Here is an 18,237-nt window from a genome sequence, read left to right on the forward strand (position 1 = left end):
AGACAGACTTGAATTCAGGGTTTTATAGTCAAGCAAATACCTAACAAGACGTATACTTGATGGTACATGTGACTATTTTCCTGCCATTTAAAAATCTCTCATTTAATCAGAGACCATTTTCATGGCATGAGATATTCAATATTTCTGTGGAAGAACAAATCAAATTTGCCATAATTATGAATTTTGAATTCATGATTTCTAATGGCAACTTTAAACTTAGCTTTCTTTTGTCAATGTTAGTCTCCTTGGCACATAATGCTCTAGCTTTTGTTTTAAAAAGCCACTTACTCCCTTTCCCTTTCCTTCATTTTCCCCTTCCCTTAGCTCTACAATTGAAAACCTCCCCCTCAACTCCACCTCCTCTCAAATTCCCCTACCTCTGGAACCTCAGGCCCTCCTTTCATTACTTTGCTAATAACAAAAGCATCTTCATTTTCTCTGGAACTCATGCAGAAGAAACATTTTAAGCTCAACTAAAGAATTATCCACCTACTTTCTATTTCCTCCCAAGGGAAAAAAAAATCCTGATTGACTGAAAAATCACCAGGTTGTTGTCACCAGAATCCTTAATGTGAAACCTTCCTTACAATCTTTCTTCTTTAACTTTCTGATTTTGATGTGAGAAGTAGCAAAATTAAGGGAATTTGTGAATTTTATGAGAAAATGCCACCAGCTAAATGAAGGTACATTGAATTGAACAAGTCATCCTAAACCCATTCAGTATATGAGTGACATGCCAAAGGAAGCCACAGGGAGTGAGGGGTGCAAGGTTATCTTTCAGTTTGCCACCAACTCTTAGGGCAGGGCTGCAAGGTACACTCAAGGGAATGTGCTCAACCTCAAGGTCACAGCACAGGCAACAGTTGAGAGCATAGTAGGGGACAGGTAGAGGTGGGGGCAGCTTAAGAATGACTCATTCATGCAAGTGAAGACACAGCCTTTCTCAGCAGACCTAAATCCCAGTGTCTTTCACATTTTCATTTTGAAAAAAAATACTCTTTGCTTAGAAATAAGAAACCATGAGTCCACTGAAGGTCTCTAACAAAACAACCTCAAGATTGTCAATTGATTCTTTCTGCTTGTGAATACATAATACACAAATATATACATACATATGCACACATACAAAACCAGTATTTTAAAAACAGTATGAAGCCCTTTCTGAAACCACGGTTGGCCCCTGAGCAAAATAGTAATTTAGCAAAGCTGGATTCGCTGTTTTCTCGTTTCTGTTAATGCTACCTTTTTGCCCCTTATCTTACTTAAGAGTCTCATTCCTGCTGCCTCTGACAGCTTTAAATTCCTTTCTGTTAATGTGCTAAGTAATAACTTAGTGTTTTAGTCTATTTAAGCTATAACGAAACATCTTATACTGGGTAATTCGTAAGCAACAGAAAAGTATTTCTCATAGCTCTAGAAGCTGGGACTACAAGATCAAACTACCAGCAATTTTGGTGTCTGGTGAGGGCTTCCTGCTTTAAAGATGGTGCCTTGGCCAGGTGCAGTGGCTCCTGCCTGTGATCCTAGCACATTGGGAGGCTAAGGCAGGAGGATCACTTGAGGCCTGGAGTTCTAGACCAGCCTGGGCAATCAAGATCCTGCCTCTACAAAAAATAAAATGTAAAAAAACAAAAATAGCCGAACGTAACAGAACATGCCTATAGCCCTAGCTCCTCAGAAGGCTGAGACAGGAGGATCCCTAGAGCCCAGGAGTTCAAGGCTTCAACGAGCTATGATAGCACCACTATACTCCAGCCTGGGCAACAGAGTGAGACCTTGTCTCTAAATAAACAGAAAAAAGATAGTGTTTGGTGCTTCATGTTCACATGGCGAAGGAGCAGGGGCACTCCCTTCAACGTTTTTCTTTTTCTCTTTTCTTTTTTTTTTTGAGATGGTGTTTCACTCTTGTTATCCAGGCTGGAGTGCAATGGCGTGATCTTGGCTCACTGCAACCTCCACCTCCTGGGTTCAAGCAATTTTCCTGCCTCAGCCTCTTGAGCAGCTGGGATTAACAGGCGTGCGTCACCATGCCCAGCTAATTTTTTTTTTAATTTTTAGTAGAGACGGGGTTTCACCATGGTGACCAGGATGGTCTCGATCTCTTGACCTCATGATCTACTACCTCAGCCTCCCAAAGTGCTAGGATTTTAGGCGTGAGCCACCATGCCCGCCCGCCCCGCTTCAATGTTTCTCATAAGGTCACTGATCCCATTCATGAAGGCAAAGCTCTTATAAGCTAATCACTTCCCTGAAGGTTCTACCTCTTAATGCTATAGCATTGGGTATTAATTTCAATATATGGGGTTTTTGGGGGACACCGTTATTCACACCACAGCAGTGAGTGTTTGAAAAGGGCTGCCCCATCTGAGGCCTTTTTAGAGAAAATGAGAGGGTCTCCAAGGCTGTGAGTTAAGTCAGTGTGAAATGCAGACTCGGTAATGGCAATTTGGAAATAGTCTCATTCTTTTTTGACCACCACAGCAGCTTGATAGCCAGGAGAGGTCTGTTTGATATATAATTTGTTTTCACTGCTAATGGGCATTATAGATATTTTTGAAATTGTGGGAGCTGGACAGTCATCTCAAACCATGTCTACATTTTATAAATTTTATAACATTTTAAATCTGTAGACAGAGACCCCCTCTACATTTTATAATTTTATAACTGAGATGTAGAGAGGCAAGAGAGTTACTGCCAGAGGCCATCCTCACTCCCATCATCTTTCCGGGTCAGGAGTTCCCAGAAATTCTGCTTTGGGAAAGCTGACACTGATTAGAGGTTTGAATTTTTGGCACTTAGCAAGCTAAATAATTTAGCCTGTGTTATCTGAGAAGGCTGAAGACGTAGATCTAGTTTATGGACCCTCATGTTGAAGGGACATCTAAACCAGTTTGGTTTTGTCTATCAATAGGTTAACAGTTGCTTAAAAGAAGGATTTCAACTTCATCATATGGTTCCATGAGCCCTGGATAATATTTATCAAATGCCCATGTGTTGGAAAGAAGTTGTCTGCTCCATTTCTCTAGATAGGAAAGCCTTGGGAAAATCTTTTTGGCTATCTGCTTTTAGCACTATGGCTGACTAGGTGCTCTGAAAACCTCCTGTTACTATCTATTACGTAGGACACAGTCTTTAAAGCATTGTTGTTTGCATTTAAATTAGTGGAGATATTCAAACCTTCTCCCCAAACCCCTGCCATATGAACTGCAGTGAAGAACTGGGATCACAACAATTGGGGGTCAGTAGGAACAGGGTGACTTAACAGTAGACCAGGACAGTAGCAAAGCTGTCGGCTACTAAGTCTTGAGCAAATGTTAAAGTAGGGGATCTGAGTCTTGAATTCTTGAGCTGACCCAAGGTCCTCAATTTATATTGAGGTAGAAGTTTTCTACCATCAATGACAGAAGCCACAGTTAGAAAGACTGAAAGAAAGACGTCTCCATTTTTGACCTGCAGGATTTCCAACAAAGAGATAAAGAAATGTGCTCACAAAGATCATTACCAAACTAGAAAGGAAGCTGTATTCGTTATCTCTTGTAGTATAGCAAATTACTCTCCTAGTTAGTTGTTTAAAATGACTATGAACATTCATTAACCCTCCCTGTTTCTGAGGGTCAGACTAGGAGGACCTGGTATCTGGGGACTGGGTCAGGATCTCTCATAAACTTGCAGTCGTTTGAAGACTTGATGAGTGCTGGGAAATCCAATTCCAAAATAACTCACTCACCTGCAGTGTGTTGGTGTTGGTTACTGCTTGGAGGCCTCAGTTCCTTCCCATGTGGGTCTCCCGCTAGGCCGGCTGAGCATACTTGTGATATGGTAGCTGGTTTCCATCAGAGTAACTGATCCAAGAAAGAGTAACTCAGGAAGGAGCTATTCTTCTGATGTCCTAACCAGAAATGAAAACAGGGGAAAATTTCTTTGTAATCTTAGGGGAAAAAAAGCTAACATAAACAAAAATTCAATCTTATTTTAATATTAAAATCAGTATTTAGTTTACATTTTTCATATTTTAGTTAAAATAAAAAATTGTGTTCAGCAAATACACCATCAGAGAGTAAGAAAAATAAATGGCAAAGGGAGGGAGATATTTACAAGTTGCTTAACAAATAAAAGATTAATATCCAGAATACACAGTTAATTTCTACAAATCAATAACAGACACCCCAACAGGAAAACAGGCAAAAGCCAAAACACAGACACTCAACGGTAAAAGAAACAAGCATGGCCAATACAGATACTATGAGGTGCTCAACCTGGCTAATAATCAAGGAAATACAAGTTATGACCAATATAATATACAATTTTACACCTATTTAATTATCTGAAATTAGAAGATCTGACTATACCCAGTATCAGAGAAGAAATGAATCAATGGGAAAGCCGGTGGGCACTAAAGTGCTACAATCACTTTGGAAAATAATTGGGCTTTCTCTTGTGAAAGTGCCTATGTATATATTGTCTCTACCCAGCAGTCGTATTTCTAGGTAAGTGATTTTGACCCCTAGAGTACCTTTGGCAGTCAGGAGACATTTTTGGTTGTACAACTTGGAGACACTACTGACATCTAGTGGGTAGAGGCCAGGGATGCTGCTAAACACCCTATGATGCATAGGACAGTTTCACACAATGAAGAATCATCTGGCCCCACACGTCAGTACTGCTGAGGTCGAGAAACTCTGTCCTACGCATATGTTAGTGAAACTTGCACATCTGTGCACCAGGAGATGTATAAGGATATAGTCATGATAGCAACAACCAACTGGAAGCCGTAATTCTCCTTTAACAAGAGAATAGAGAAGTCAATTGTGACATAGCTATTCCATGGAATACACATGGTTGAACTATAGCTACAGACAACCATGACACAAAGCGAAAAACAACAAATCTCCTAAAAAGATATCCCAAGTGATACGTTTAATGAAATGCTTGAAAAAAAAGCACAACCGAAAAAAATCTGTTATTTAGGCTTACCAACAAGCAAACAACAAGAGTATAAAAGAATAGGCAATAATTACACAAAAATCAAGGTACTGGTTACTGTTTGTGCAATATGAGGGGAGTATTTCAGTATGGAAGCAGGGGATAGATACAGGGAAGCATTGCGACCATCTTTGAATAATTTGATTGGATGATGGGTTCACAGTTGCTGGTTACATTATCACACTTTATAACTGACATCATCAGTCCTCAATCTTTTTGGCACCAGGGGAAGGTTTCGTGGAAGGCAAGTTTTCACAGACCAGGGCTATCTGGGACAATTTTGGGAAGTTTGAAGGGTGTTATTAATACATTTATTGTGTACTTTATTTCTATTTTTATTACATTGTAACATTTAATGAAATAATCATACAATTCCCCATAAGGCAGAATCAGTGGGAGTCTTGAGTTTGCCGTTTTAACTAGACAGTCTCATCTGAGGGTGATGGGAGATAGTGACAGATCATCAGGCATTAGATTCTCTTAAGGAGTACACAACCTTGATCCCTTAAATGTGCAGTTTACAATAGGGATAACGCTCCTATGAGGATCTGATGCTGCTGCTGACCTAACAGGAGGCAGAGCTCAGGTGCTCATTCAAGCAATGGGAAGAGGCTATAAATACAGAGCTCTGTCAGCCACCGCTCACCTCCTGCTATGCAGCCCAGTTTGTAACAGCAACCGGTATAGGTACCAGTACCTACCCATGGCCTGGGGGTCGAGGACCCCTGACTTATATACACATACACATACACATATACATATACATATACATATGCATATGCATATGCATATGTATATATATGCATATATATACATATGTACAAATATCACATATATTCTTTTGAATCATTGTATTAAAATATAAACAAATAAGTAAATAAAAATCATTATTAAGGCAGACATGGTGAAGTGGACTGTGTAAGACCACACAAGGAATTACCTGAAATTAGAGCAACCAACTTACTTTTGTCCTTTTGGAGAGGAGATACTGCTCTTTTTATGTTAGGACTAGGCTCAAAAATCCTAATCCGAGCACAAATTTGCCTCCTGAGTATAATTTATCTCATGAGGTCTGTCCCAGCTGCTCACTAGAGTAGCAACCATCACATCAATGTTGCTGGCTTCAGCACCCCTTAAGTTATGTTGGCAATAAACCCAAAGAACACAAAGCAAAGAAAGGATGGCATGGGGATTTTTAAGACCTATCTCTTTCTTCCTTTTCTCTCTCTCAATCTATATGTACACACACACACACACACACACACACACACACACACACACACTTTGTAGTCATACACTGGTAGGGACATAATATCGTTATGTAACAATAGGGAGAAAGTAGATGATCAGCTGGATTTCCTTGTTTCTTCAAGACCCTGATTCTTCTTAAAAGCCAAATTTTCACAGTCATGTGCCTTTAAACCACAGGTTGGAAAACCGAGATAGCTCAAGTGATTTGGAGTGCCCTGACCTCCTACCAGTTTAAAACAAAACTGTAAAGATTTCCTTGCTTTTTCTTTCTTTCTTTCTTTCTTTCTTCTTATTCTAAATAGACTTTCCAAGTGCCATCCTGCCTCTATTCCTATTCTCAGCTGACTTTCAAATAATCCCTGGAAGAGTGTTAATTGAAAAGCAAGGTATTAACTGATTATAGCTTAGTATGATCCCTCCTAGGGTGATTTTATTTTCATAGAAGACTCATAGAAGTTGGTGTGGGGAGCAGGGAGTGAAGTCTCAGAGATGACCTTCAGGAGGCTGTAGCTAACTTCAACACCCGACAGAGCAAATACAAAATATTTGTTATGCAGCCTCTGAAAGGTTGGCAAAACCTTGCTTCAGGCCCTGTTTAAACACCCAGGCTCTGTCTACTACTTTTAGAACTGAACTGCAATAAAACCTCTTATTTTCCTGACCCAAGAGGAAGTATTTCATAAATTAGAGCCCAGAGAATTATTCGGTCAATATTTGGACCTGAAATACTCTGAAGAGTGAGAAAGGTAAGGGAAAGAATAGATTTGGGGAACGCACAAAGGCCAAAATCAATCAACAGAAGGCTTAATAGTGTAAAGAGAAAAAACTTTTTTTCAAGTGTCCAAGCATAAATGTCAAGAGTATTTCAACAAAACCCAAAAGGCTCGAAGTGGAAGCAGGTGTGAGGAAGGGGAATACAGATCCCCGAGGAGAATACAAGCGTGTGGGGCGAGTATCTCCATGTACACAATAACCGTCACACCACCTTCCTGTTTCACAGTACTTGATATTAGCAACTGCTTCTCCTGATAGGAAACGGTACCAGCCGTTTATGGAAGAGGCATCCCTGAATCAGGATGCTTAAGCCAGCAAAAACTGGTCACAGCTGAATCCAAATCCGAATGTTCAATAGCTGTTCTTGAACTTTACTGTGCATAACTCCTCTAACGATGTTCACATAACATGAAGAGTCCAGAATCACAGCTAAGATGAATCCAATTCAGCAGTTCTGGGGCATGACCCAGGAGTTTACAGTTTAGGAACATGCCAGGTGATTCTAACGTATGCAGTGGGCCACTGTGAACCAGGCTTCAGAAAGCCTAAGCTAGGGTTTGTATTCGGTGCTTGCACCCCTCCTTCTGTCTCTCAAATTGCCATTGGCTCCAGCAGCATTGCCAGAGAAATCAGATTTGCTCAGGTCGGGCCTGAGAGCCCTGCTCCTCATTGGCACACCTTCTGTCCCGGTGGGTCTCCTCCCATGCAGGCTGCCATGTGCAACACCTGCATGAACCAACTCTGCACTCCTACGGGGGCAAAACTGGAAATGTGAGTGGGGCTACCACTCCCAGGGGGATTCCTTGACCAAAGGAGGCAGAAGCCAGTAGGTAAACATTCCCAAGTTGCCATTTCTCAGGAGGACATTTTTCTGAGACTTATTGTGTATTATTCCCCCAGAGGGTCCTAGCAGGAACAGATCCCCGTTGCTCACAGGGATGGCCAGCTATATAACTCTGCTCTTCCTAGCCCAAAAGTAAACTGCTACATGGGAGCTTTTGCTGCCAACTCTGCCTTCTGAGAAGACGACAAGCCGAGGGAAGGTTCTGTGAAGTATCACCTGAGAGACTGGCTCTGGAAACCAAGGAGAGGGTGAAGGGGACGGACAAAGAGCCCTGGGTACGTTCTTCCAATGCTGCCTCACTCAGAGCAGCCCCATTTTGTCAGTTTTGCGTGCTACACTTCTTGGTTTTAGTTTCCTTTAAAATAAAATAATGGAGATAAAAGGCATTTGAAAATAGCCTAAGAAAAAGGCTCAAATCTTGGTAGCAAGAGTCCAAGATTTACCACTAGTACAACCTGAAGTACATAATATCCCAGCATTTGTTTTCTTGGCTACATGACAGAGTTGTTGAGGCAATTATTGTAGAGGCACAATTATTATTAGTTGATAAAAAAAAATTAATAGGAGCGCGCCCCGTGGCCCAGACCAATCCCTCTATCCATGCAGTTGTCATCAGGCTTTTGTTTATGTTCATGGATTTGTTCACACTAATAAGCCCTTGGACACGAGTCGCACAAACCCTGAAGTGGTTAGATATCTTAGAATGTTAGTGCAAAATTTGACTTCATTTGTTGATGCTGCATTGATGTGAGTTTTCTGCTAATACAAGTTTCAAGAAAGGAAAGGAAATGGAAGGGAAAACAAAGGAAGGAAAAAGAAGAAAAATAAATTTGCACTAAAAGCAAAGCATAATTACATGACCTCTATATCCTCTCTAGGATAGAGGTGCCCACTTGGCCCGCTTTATTTTCTCTTTTTCCTCCACCGTTTCTTTCCTAGGTGATCTGGTAGTCCACTGCCATCCTTGTACTTTCCTCATGTCGACACTAGGCATTTTCCTAGATTCTTCCATAGGTTCGTCTGATATGGAATTGCAACATAAATATAAAAGCCTTGTTTGTTATACCAGAAACTGTAATACCTTTTCTACTTGTTCCCAAATTTTGCGCTGTAAGAACAAAATAAAACAGAACCAGAATGAAGCTATTATGCCTCATGTATGACATCCACATATTCATTTTCACCGAAGTATAATATGCATAGAAAAAGAGTACATACATCATAAATGTACAGCTTGAGAAATTTTCACAAAATACATCCTCTAGTGTAACCAGCACACAGGCCAAGAAGATTACAAGTACCCAATTACCCTCCCTTATGCCACCCTCAGTCACTACTTCCACTCCAAAAAGACCTGATATACTGACTTCTAATATCATCAGTTTACTTTGCTGGTTTCTGAGGTTTGTGTGGTTATAATCACAATTTATACTCAAATGTGTCTGCTTTCTTTAATTCAATATTATAAGATTCATCTGCATCATTACTTCTAGTAGTGGTCCATTTTCATTTCTGTGTGTAGCATTTACTTGTATAAACATAAGACGGCTTATTCATTCTATTGTGTTGAACATTTTGTTCTTTTCTAGATGTTGCCTATTTCAAAGAGTGCTGTCATGAGGACTCCGGAATGTCTTTTGCTACACCATGCTTGCACTGCTTTGGAGAAGGTACTTAAGTGGAGTACCTGGGTACAGAGGTTTAGCTATGTACTGAAATGCTTTTCAGAAGAGTTGCTAATTAACAAGATCACATAAAATGCTTATTTGTGGTGCCACATACAGCCAAAACATTCTAGGAAAAAACAAAACAAAACCACCACCACCATCAAAGTGGAAAGACACTACACCAAGTATGACTTATTATAAAACTACACTAATTAAGACAGTGTGGTACTGTGGCAATGGTCAAATAATGGAATATAACTTGGAGTCCAGAACTTTCCTTCCTTCCTTCCTTCCTTTCCTTTCTTCCTTTTTTCTTTCTCTTTCTCTATAGATGTTAGTATGTGTGCATATACTTGTATATCATATATAGATTTAATATACAATAAAGATGGCATTGATGACAATTACGGAAAGAATGGTCTTTTCGATATATGACATGAGGTCAATATTATCCATATGGAAAAAAAAATTCTTAAACCCTGTCTCATGACCATACACAAAATCAATTCCATGGTTTAGCTGAGGTTTGCACCCTTTACTGGGTATCTACAGCCATCAGAAAGAAATGAAGTTCTCAGGCTTAGTCAGTTGTACACAGCCTTTAATAAACTTCATTTTCATAAAGTTTATTAACATTCAAATTAGCACTTCTGATAATTTTCTTTATTGAGACTATCGGGGATGGCTAATGGGTATTAAAAATAGAAAGAATAAACAACACTATTTAATAGCACAACAGGGAGTCTACAGTCAATAACAACTGTATATTTTAAAATTAAGACTGTAGTGGGATTGTTTGCAACTCAATGGATATATGCTTGAGGGGATGAATACCCTATTCTCCATGATGTGTTTATTTCACATTGTATATTTGTATCAAAACATCTCATGTACCCAATAAATATATATACCTACTATGTACCCATAAAAATTTTAAAATATTAAAATAGCAATAAAAAAATTGCTATGTGTATTTTGGAAAATTGATATCATTCTCCTTTTTTTTTCCTTCCTCCTTTACTTTCGACCTTCCCAACATTTGCTTTTTCATTCATCTAACAACACACATCGGATATCAGACGTTACAAATCAGCAGCCCACATGCCACTCTTCAGGACCTGAAGAGTCATTTTAAAACATGGGGAGAAACGCTAGACGTAGGTGACGGGGATGGAGACAGCAAACCACACTGCCATGTGTGTACCTATGCAACAGTCCTGCATGATCTGCACATGTACCCCAGAACCCAAAGTACAATAAAAAAGATAAATAATAATTTTAGGTACATTAACAGCATGTTTTAAACAGTAATATAAATACATGAACTACATGTAATGTGAGTGAATCTTAGCCTCATAAGTAAATAAATAGAAGATTACCAAAAAAATGCATTGTGTTGAAAATAAATCCTGTTACCAATATGATTATGAAGATGTACATGAGACCGAATTACGGGGCATCTCTTGAAAATTTAGCAGCTGTGGCAACTGCAGGACAAGAGCAATCCACAGCAACAGTCTGCTGGGTTTTGTGAAACACTCGCCAGCTTGAGACAGGGCAATCCTCTCAGGTTCATCTTAATCCTCACTGGGCCTGCTTCACTCATGTATATTTATTACCTGTCTGACCCCTACTGGAATTTGCATTCAAGATTTCTGTTACCATAAATGTTTGAATACAGTAGTTAGACATAAAACGTGTTTCTAAAGAAATTATAGATGCATAAATGTCAATATTGTTTTCTATTTATATACAGTTTTCAGTGTTCTACATATGGCAGCCAAAAAGATTCTTCTTCTTTAGTTATCGGCATAAATCCCTTCTTGTTTCCACAGGAACATTAGCTCGAATTTGCAGATACTGTGTGATACAGATAAAATTATTGCATTTAAAACCATATGTCACACTGAACTGCTCAAGAGGCATCAAGCCTTTCTTACTTGCAGATCTTTAAAGATATAATTTTATGCTCACTTAAGATGGAAAAGAGCATTAGGTTTGAAGATAAACCTATTTACATTTCACCAAATTACTAGGTAGAGAGACATTAGTAGAGTATGTTAAAGGTGAACTTTTTCAACTTACATATGTCTTCCTTCATATTAATCAGCTGCCAGGGATTATCATTTTGATAGTAGCTAGATACACAAGGATGTGACAGACCTTGGCTCTATTTTTTTTTTACACATTTGTATTTACTTTTTAAAAGTCGTAATAAGGATCTCAATTCTCAGAGTGGCTATAAATCATTTAAAATTTTATGGGAACTGCTGCTCTATTTTAGGCCATCATTATATTATGGCGATAGAAAGGCATAAAACCCTATTACCATTTCATAGAGACAAAAAAATCAACTGGAGTAGTACAAAATAAAGTGGTTCACAACTGTGAAAAGTCCTTCAGGAGTAAGATCAACCTCAGTACTACCATTCTTCACTCCTATACATGTAACTTGTACGTCGTTTTCAGACACAGACGCACATAATGGAAGCACGTCTTGTTTTAAGAAAATATGTACCTTAGGGCCCCGTTATCTTAAGGCATATTTAATACAGCTCATACAAAAAGAAAGTTTAGATGACAAGCACGCTGAATTCAGATCTCGGATGTACAAAAATGGCTTCATTCTGCTGTCTCATGAGTGTATATAAATGTGCACACACATATCTTTTTCTCCTTCTTCAAGTGAATATTAAAAGCCAAGTAAGAAATAAAGAGAATTGGAAGTGATCAGAGAAAATATCAATGAAAAATTTCCTTGCTTGGAGGTGACCAGAATCCAGAACCTCAGTACCACTTAGCCCATCTAAGTCTTGAAAACAATGACAATAACATTATGATATTCTACACAGATTATTTACATTACCAGTAAATAAACAGAATGACTAGTTGTTTTGTAGCACATATATACACATCCAACATAAGGCCATTTCTGACTTAGGAGAACCTAAAACTCAAATTGCTCCCCTCACCCTTAACTGGGATCTTATGTTTAGTTTCTAATTTTACTCAGTTCTCTTTGCTCTTTGCTCCTGCCTCCCATCTCTAGTTCATTTCCTCCCCTCTACCCTGTCCCAGGTGTTGATTTTGAGATCCAAGGACTAAAAAGAAACATGGCATCTACTGTTCTCCCACACATGTATATCTGCTTCTCCCATTGTCCCAGTGCACCAAATGAGATGCAAACAGGGAGGTGGTACTGAAGAGGTAGAACTGTAGTCAGACAACAAGTCATAAGGAAGACAATTTTTATAAGCTTCTTACATTGCATTTTCAGCCACTTTTCCTTCCTCTGACATAAACTTGGTTCTGAGCTTGTTCCTCAAAGTTCTCCAGTCCCTAAACATACCAAAATGCCATTCTCCAGCAAATTCCTTCTCTCTCCAGTGTGACATCCACCTTGAAAATTGATGTTCCATACTCAATGGCCTTACTTTCTTCTCTAACACCCAACAGGTCCCCATCAGCTACTACGTTTTCTGGCTCTAAAAGTTTTCCCAAATGTACCACCTTGCTTTGCAATCTTCACGTACCCAATCAGTAAATACGTGACAAGTTTCAAACACAAAAGGTCCTGTGAAAGTTGCCTCTTATACTGTCCACAGACTAATCCCAAATGAAATTCCTGATAAATGAGTTGACATTCAACTCTTGCTTCCAGGTCATCGATGCTGTTGAGGAATTTTGTAATGTAGTTTTAGAGTGGGCCTTTACAAGGGCCTTTGTAGCAAAGCCTCGGACTTAACCCCAGTCACTTTTTTCTGTCCTTTCGAGCCCCTCTTTTAATTTTCTTGCTGTCAAACTTTAAGTGTGAGGGGTAGGGGGGTGTGTGTGTGTGTCTGTGTGTGTGTGCGTGTGTGTGTGAAGATGGACAATAATCTGAATCCTGCCAGTTCTCATTCCTGTATTCCCCAAATCTGTATCTTCTTATTTTCAAATTCAACATTGTCACCTGGGTTGAGCTCTTTATCACATTTCTATCTCCATGGAGACAACACGAATTCAGTATTTCTATCTTATACTTAATTCTCTTTGCTAATTTCTATGCTTCAGCTGCGAAATATAGCAAGTTTTCTAGCAAGTTCTCTTTAAGTTTTCCTTTCTTTCCTTTAACCATATAACTTTTTAAAAAGGAAGTACATAATAGATATTAACCATTTCCCTCCTTCCTCTTTAACCTCCCAATTTTAATTTCCACATCATATCCCCAGCAACACCTACGACTTTTATTAAAGCTCCAAGCTTGTGGCACCAGCTACTTACTGGATATCCTCAAGTGGAGATTTTATAGGCACCCTCAATTCAGTATGTCTGAAACCAGATTTATTATCTTCCCTTTGCTAAAATAGTCTCCTTCTCTGCTCTCTCTCAACTCACTTATAAACATCACTTAGAACGTTTTGTCTTTTTGATTGGACTGAAAGAAGTGTAAAGCAGGGGTTAGTGCTCAGCTCTCTGAGTAAGTAACATGTCTAGGTAACCACAATGCATCATTCACCAGACATTTAGGAATAGCAGAAGTACAGTCTATTTTTATTTGGGTGCTTCATTTGTGTTCCTTGTACCATCTTCATCAAGAGAAGGAACTTGTGATAGCTTTGGATTTCCCTTCCAGATGAAACTCATTTGTGTTCACATTTCCATTTCAGAAAAGAGTAAGGCAGCATCAATTTAAATTTAAAATCTCAAGCTATCAATTCACCTAGCCAGATGTTAATTCCAGAGAACATTATTTCTTAAAGATCACTATTTCCTAATTAACACACCGGGCATATGTTTTATTTATCTAAATGGAACAAGTGTTAAGAATGGGGTAAGACACATTCTTTTTGATAATCAATCTTATTAAAGTATGCCCTCCTTCAGTAAATTACACCTATTCTAAGTGTACAGTTCAATGAGTTTCAGCAGCTGTATACATCTGTATTTTCACCTTCATAATAAAGGTATAGAACATTTTAATAAAACCAAAAAGTTATCTGTGTCCCTTTGTATGAAGGGCCTTCACTCCTCCCTAATCCTAGGGAAAGTATTTACCTGCATCTGTCAGTTGCATTTTGTTTTTTAATTTCACGTGAATTGAACCATAGCAATCAACCCTTCTGGGTCACTTGCACTGCATAATGTTTTTGGAGACCCACTTGTTGCATGGATCTTGATTCTTGTTTCTGAGTAGTTTTCTATCATATGAATATACTACAATTTTCTTATTGTGATGGACTATTTGTTTCTACTTCAGGGCTGGAAGTTAATGGATAAGTTCCAACAACATTCATGTACTTGTTTTTGTGTGGGTATGTGGCTCCATTTCCCTTGGGTAAATACCTAGGAGTGAAGTGGTAGGGTTATATATTAAGCTAAGGAGCTTCCAAACTGCTTTCCAAAGTGGCTGAAACATTTCACATTTCCAACAACAGTGCTACTTCAGTGTAGTTGGTGATGTGTTTTTCCAAGTCGTCCATATCCAACTGACATTTATAACTACTTGTTTTATTAACTACTGAGAAAGACGTCGTGACATAGCCAGTGATGACAGACTCTGTCTATAGCCAGTTTCAGTTTGGTAAGGTTTTACTCCTGCTATGTTTTGAGGTTCTGTTATTTGGCATATACACACTTAAGGCTGTTATACCCTCTTGGTGAATTTACTCCGTAATGAAATGCTCCTTTTCCTTTTTATTTCTGATAACATTCCTTTATCTGATATGTACTTTGATCAGTATTAGTATGGCCATTGTAATATTTTAAGTATTTTCTTGTAGATGGCATACAGCTTTGTTGGCTTTTTAACGGAGTCTAACAGCCAATGTTTTTAAATCAGACTATTTAGATTTGATGGAATTTCTATGTAGTTGCTATTATATAAATCCTCCTGATATTTTCTATTTGTTTCATTTGTTCTTTGTTCTTTTTTACTTCTTTTTGTATCGTGTTGTAGACTGAATATTTTTACTATTCTCCCTATCTACACTGTCATTTTTTAATAGTTATTTGTATCTTTAATTGATGAGTCTACCTTCAAATAATATACCACCTCAAGAACAATATTAAAACCTTGAAACAGCAGATTTATATTTCCCTCCTCTCCTCTTTCTGACTTCCAATTATGTTGCTCTAGCTGGACTGTCTCTTGTATCTCAGGTCTCAGTTGAAACAACTGGAATGACTAAGACCTATTTCACGTGCTCTGTGCTCAGTCCCATGGTGGTGGCAATTTTCAAGAAAAGCAAGTGGAATTGTTTAAGTCTTCTTGAACCAACAGATACTTCTACTTGCATTCTTCTGGCCAATGCAAGTCATAGGGTCAAATCATGTTCAAGGGTTGCAGGAAGAGCTACCTTCCACCTCTGCAGTCTCTTGATGAGGAAAGCTATGTGATATTACAAAAAGCTTGGATATGAAAAGTAGTGGAAAATTTAGGCTATTTTTACCATTAATCTACCGTATAAACTTTACCTATGTAAAATGATCTTATTTTTGGAAGGTGACTAATGACTCAGATTACAGTGATGTGAAGTTTTCTCTGCTAAGCTTCGCTAATCATCATGACTCACTCTAGCATATGGGCAATGGGAGCACTAGGGAATCTCATTAATCAGCCATCTATATCTGTCTCCTCAGGCCTCTGCCTATTACTGCCTCCATCTTCCTCACTGTTTTTGCTTTGCCAGATCCTGTCAATATGTCACAACTTGTGATAAAGCAAATACCATTTCACGAAATCTACCCCGAGCACCTTGGAGAATATATTTTCATAGCACTTTATACAACCACCCTTATGGCATTTAGAGTTTACCTTTCATTTTATTTGTTCTATTGTGTGATCCTCCCCTGTGCCATATAGTCCTTGAAGCCAAAACCATGTCCTTTTTACTTTGTGCCTTCTTCAAGATTAACTCACAGCCTTTTACGTAATAGCTGCACCACTGAATAAGCTCAGAAAAAAATTAATGTGTACATACTGTGGCTGCTTTTCTAATGAACAGAAAGAAAAGCTTTAATGATAATTTAAATCAAGACTATATATATTAATTAACCCATTTATTATATTCTATGCCCAAATACTGTTGCTAAAATTTTAAAAACATTACGAGGAACTAGCAATTCTTCATTGTTGCGCACCTCTTAACTTCAATCAATATTATAAAATCTCAGCCAGTGCTTGCTCTGCTGCCCAGTTTTGAGAAGAAAAAAAGAACAAAAACAGGGCTTTGGAGACAGAGAATAAATTCAAGTCTCTCACTGCTACTTCCCAAGTGTTACTCATTCTGAGATTCTCTCCAAAAATTTACCAATATTAACTCAATATCAAAAGGAATGAAAGAGAGGGAGAGGGTCTGACACTTAAAAGGGACTTGTTACTTGTTCACTTAATTCTATTCTCTCTCTCCAGATCTAGGTCTGCTTTGATGGCAATTACTACAGAACACAGTGGGCTCTCGTACCTTTACAGATGTGGCTTGGAACGAAGATGAACATGAAGGAGAAAAGACAGATTTGGTTTTTGTTTAACTTAAGTATCTTTTTTTGTGTTTGTTGAACTTAAATATCTTTTCACCTCACTCTAGTTTCTTGGAGAGAAGTCTGACAGGTGTCGGAAGAGTTGAGGACCACCGTGGAATAATATCCCATCATCTACAAAAGGAAGTGAACTGCACTTCCCCTCAGCCTTTGCAGTTAAGGGTAGCACCCCTGACAAGATGCATTTATTGGAGAAGGTTTTACTCCTGCTTCCTCCCCTTTCAGGGAGGCCGATGACCCATGCCCAATGCTCACAAATAGTTGGTTCACACCCTGCTTTCTGTTCCAGTCTTTTCTTCCATCCTTTTGGTTGTTAAAATGAATCTATCTCTGAGATCCTTTTCAACCTTCAAATGCCCCAGAATTTCCCACCTCCAAAATCACTAAGAGATTTTTCTGATCTCAGAACTCCTTTTACCAATAATGCTACTTTGGCTGCAGGAAATATCTAGTTTTCCCCACAGCACCATAAAAAATCTGAAGATATTAGAAAAGAGAGAAGGCTATAGGATACTGGATAAAGAGTGGGTGTGGTAGGCAAAACAATGCCTCTTTTCCCCCAAAATATTGTCCTCTAATTCCTGAAACCTGTGGATGTGTTACCTTAATCTGCAAAGGCTCTTTTTTCCAGGTAAGTTAAGGTCCCTGAGATGAAAAAGTTATCCTGAAGTGTCCAGCTGGGCCAAACCTAGTCACCTCTACTGGTTGAGTTGACAGAGATGTGAGAATGGAAGAAATACTAGGGAAATGTGCTGTTGATGACTTTGAAAATCGAGGAAGGGACCACTCACCAAAAAATGCAGATATTCTTTAGAAGCTAAAAAATGCAAGGAATCAGATTCTGCCTGAAGAAGCCTCCAGAAAGGCATATAACCCTGCCAACACCTTGATTTTAGATCAGTAAGAACCGTGGCAGACTTCTGAACCTACGGACTGTAAGATAATAAAACTGTGTTGTTTTACATCATTGCTTGTGGTAATTTGTTACAGCACAATAGGAAACTAATATAGTGGGAATGACTAGGGATAAGTAAAGAGGCATTTTCTAAGAATGTCCAGCTGTTTCCAGATGAACACCTTGAGCATCCTTTACCCCAGACTTAAAAGTATTATTTTTAAAGCCTTTGAATATACAAGCATTCTTGAAGAATGAAATTTTCTCTTCAAAGGTAAAAAAGTCTTCCACAAGAGGTTTTA

General features: G+C 38.7%; 1 protein-coding gene and 1 long non-coding RNA gene across 15 annotated transcripts in view; one reads left to right on the forward strand and one right to left on the reverse strand.

Annotated features, from left to right (window-relative positions):
- The window catches only part of LOC144582018 (uncharacterized), an 821,808-nt gene that overhangs the window by 248,848 nt on the left and 554,723 nt on the right, over positions 1–18,237 (reverse strand). For all 14 annotated transcript variants that reach the window (XR_013533676.1, XM_078368278.1, XM_078368277.1 and 11 more), the window contains one exon: positions 3,728–3,889. The gene's annotated coding sequence lies outside the window, so the exon portion shown is untranslated. The remainder of the gene's footprint in view (positions 1–3,727; positions 3,890–18,237) is intronic.
- LOC144582019 (uncharacterized) lies at positions 4,870–9,869 on the forward strand. The gene is made up of 3 exons (XR_013533681.1): positions 4,870–5,030; positions 7,978–8,127; positions 9,442–9,869. It is a non-coding gene; the product is annotated as an uncharacterized LOC144582019 (long non-coding RNA).

The sequence above is a fragment of the Callithrix jacchus genome, chromosome 4 (genome assembly GCF_049354715.1).
Source record: "Callithrix jacchus isolate 240 chromosome 4, calJac240_pri, whole genome shotgun sequence".
Taxonomy (NCBI): domain Eukaryota; kingdom Metazoa; phylum Chordata; class Mammalia; order Primates; family Cebidae; genus Callithrix; species Callithrix jacchus.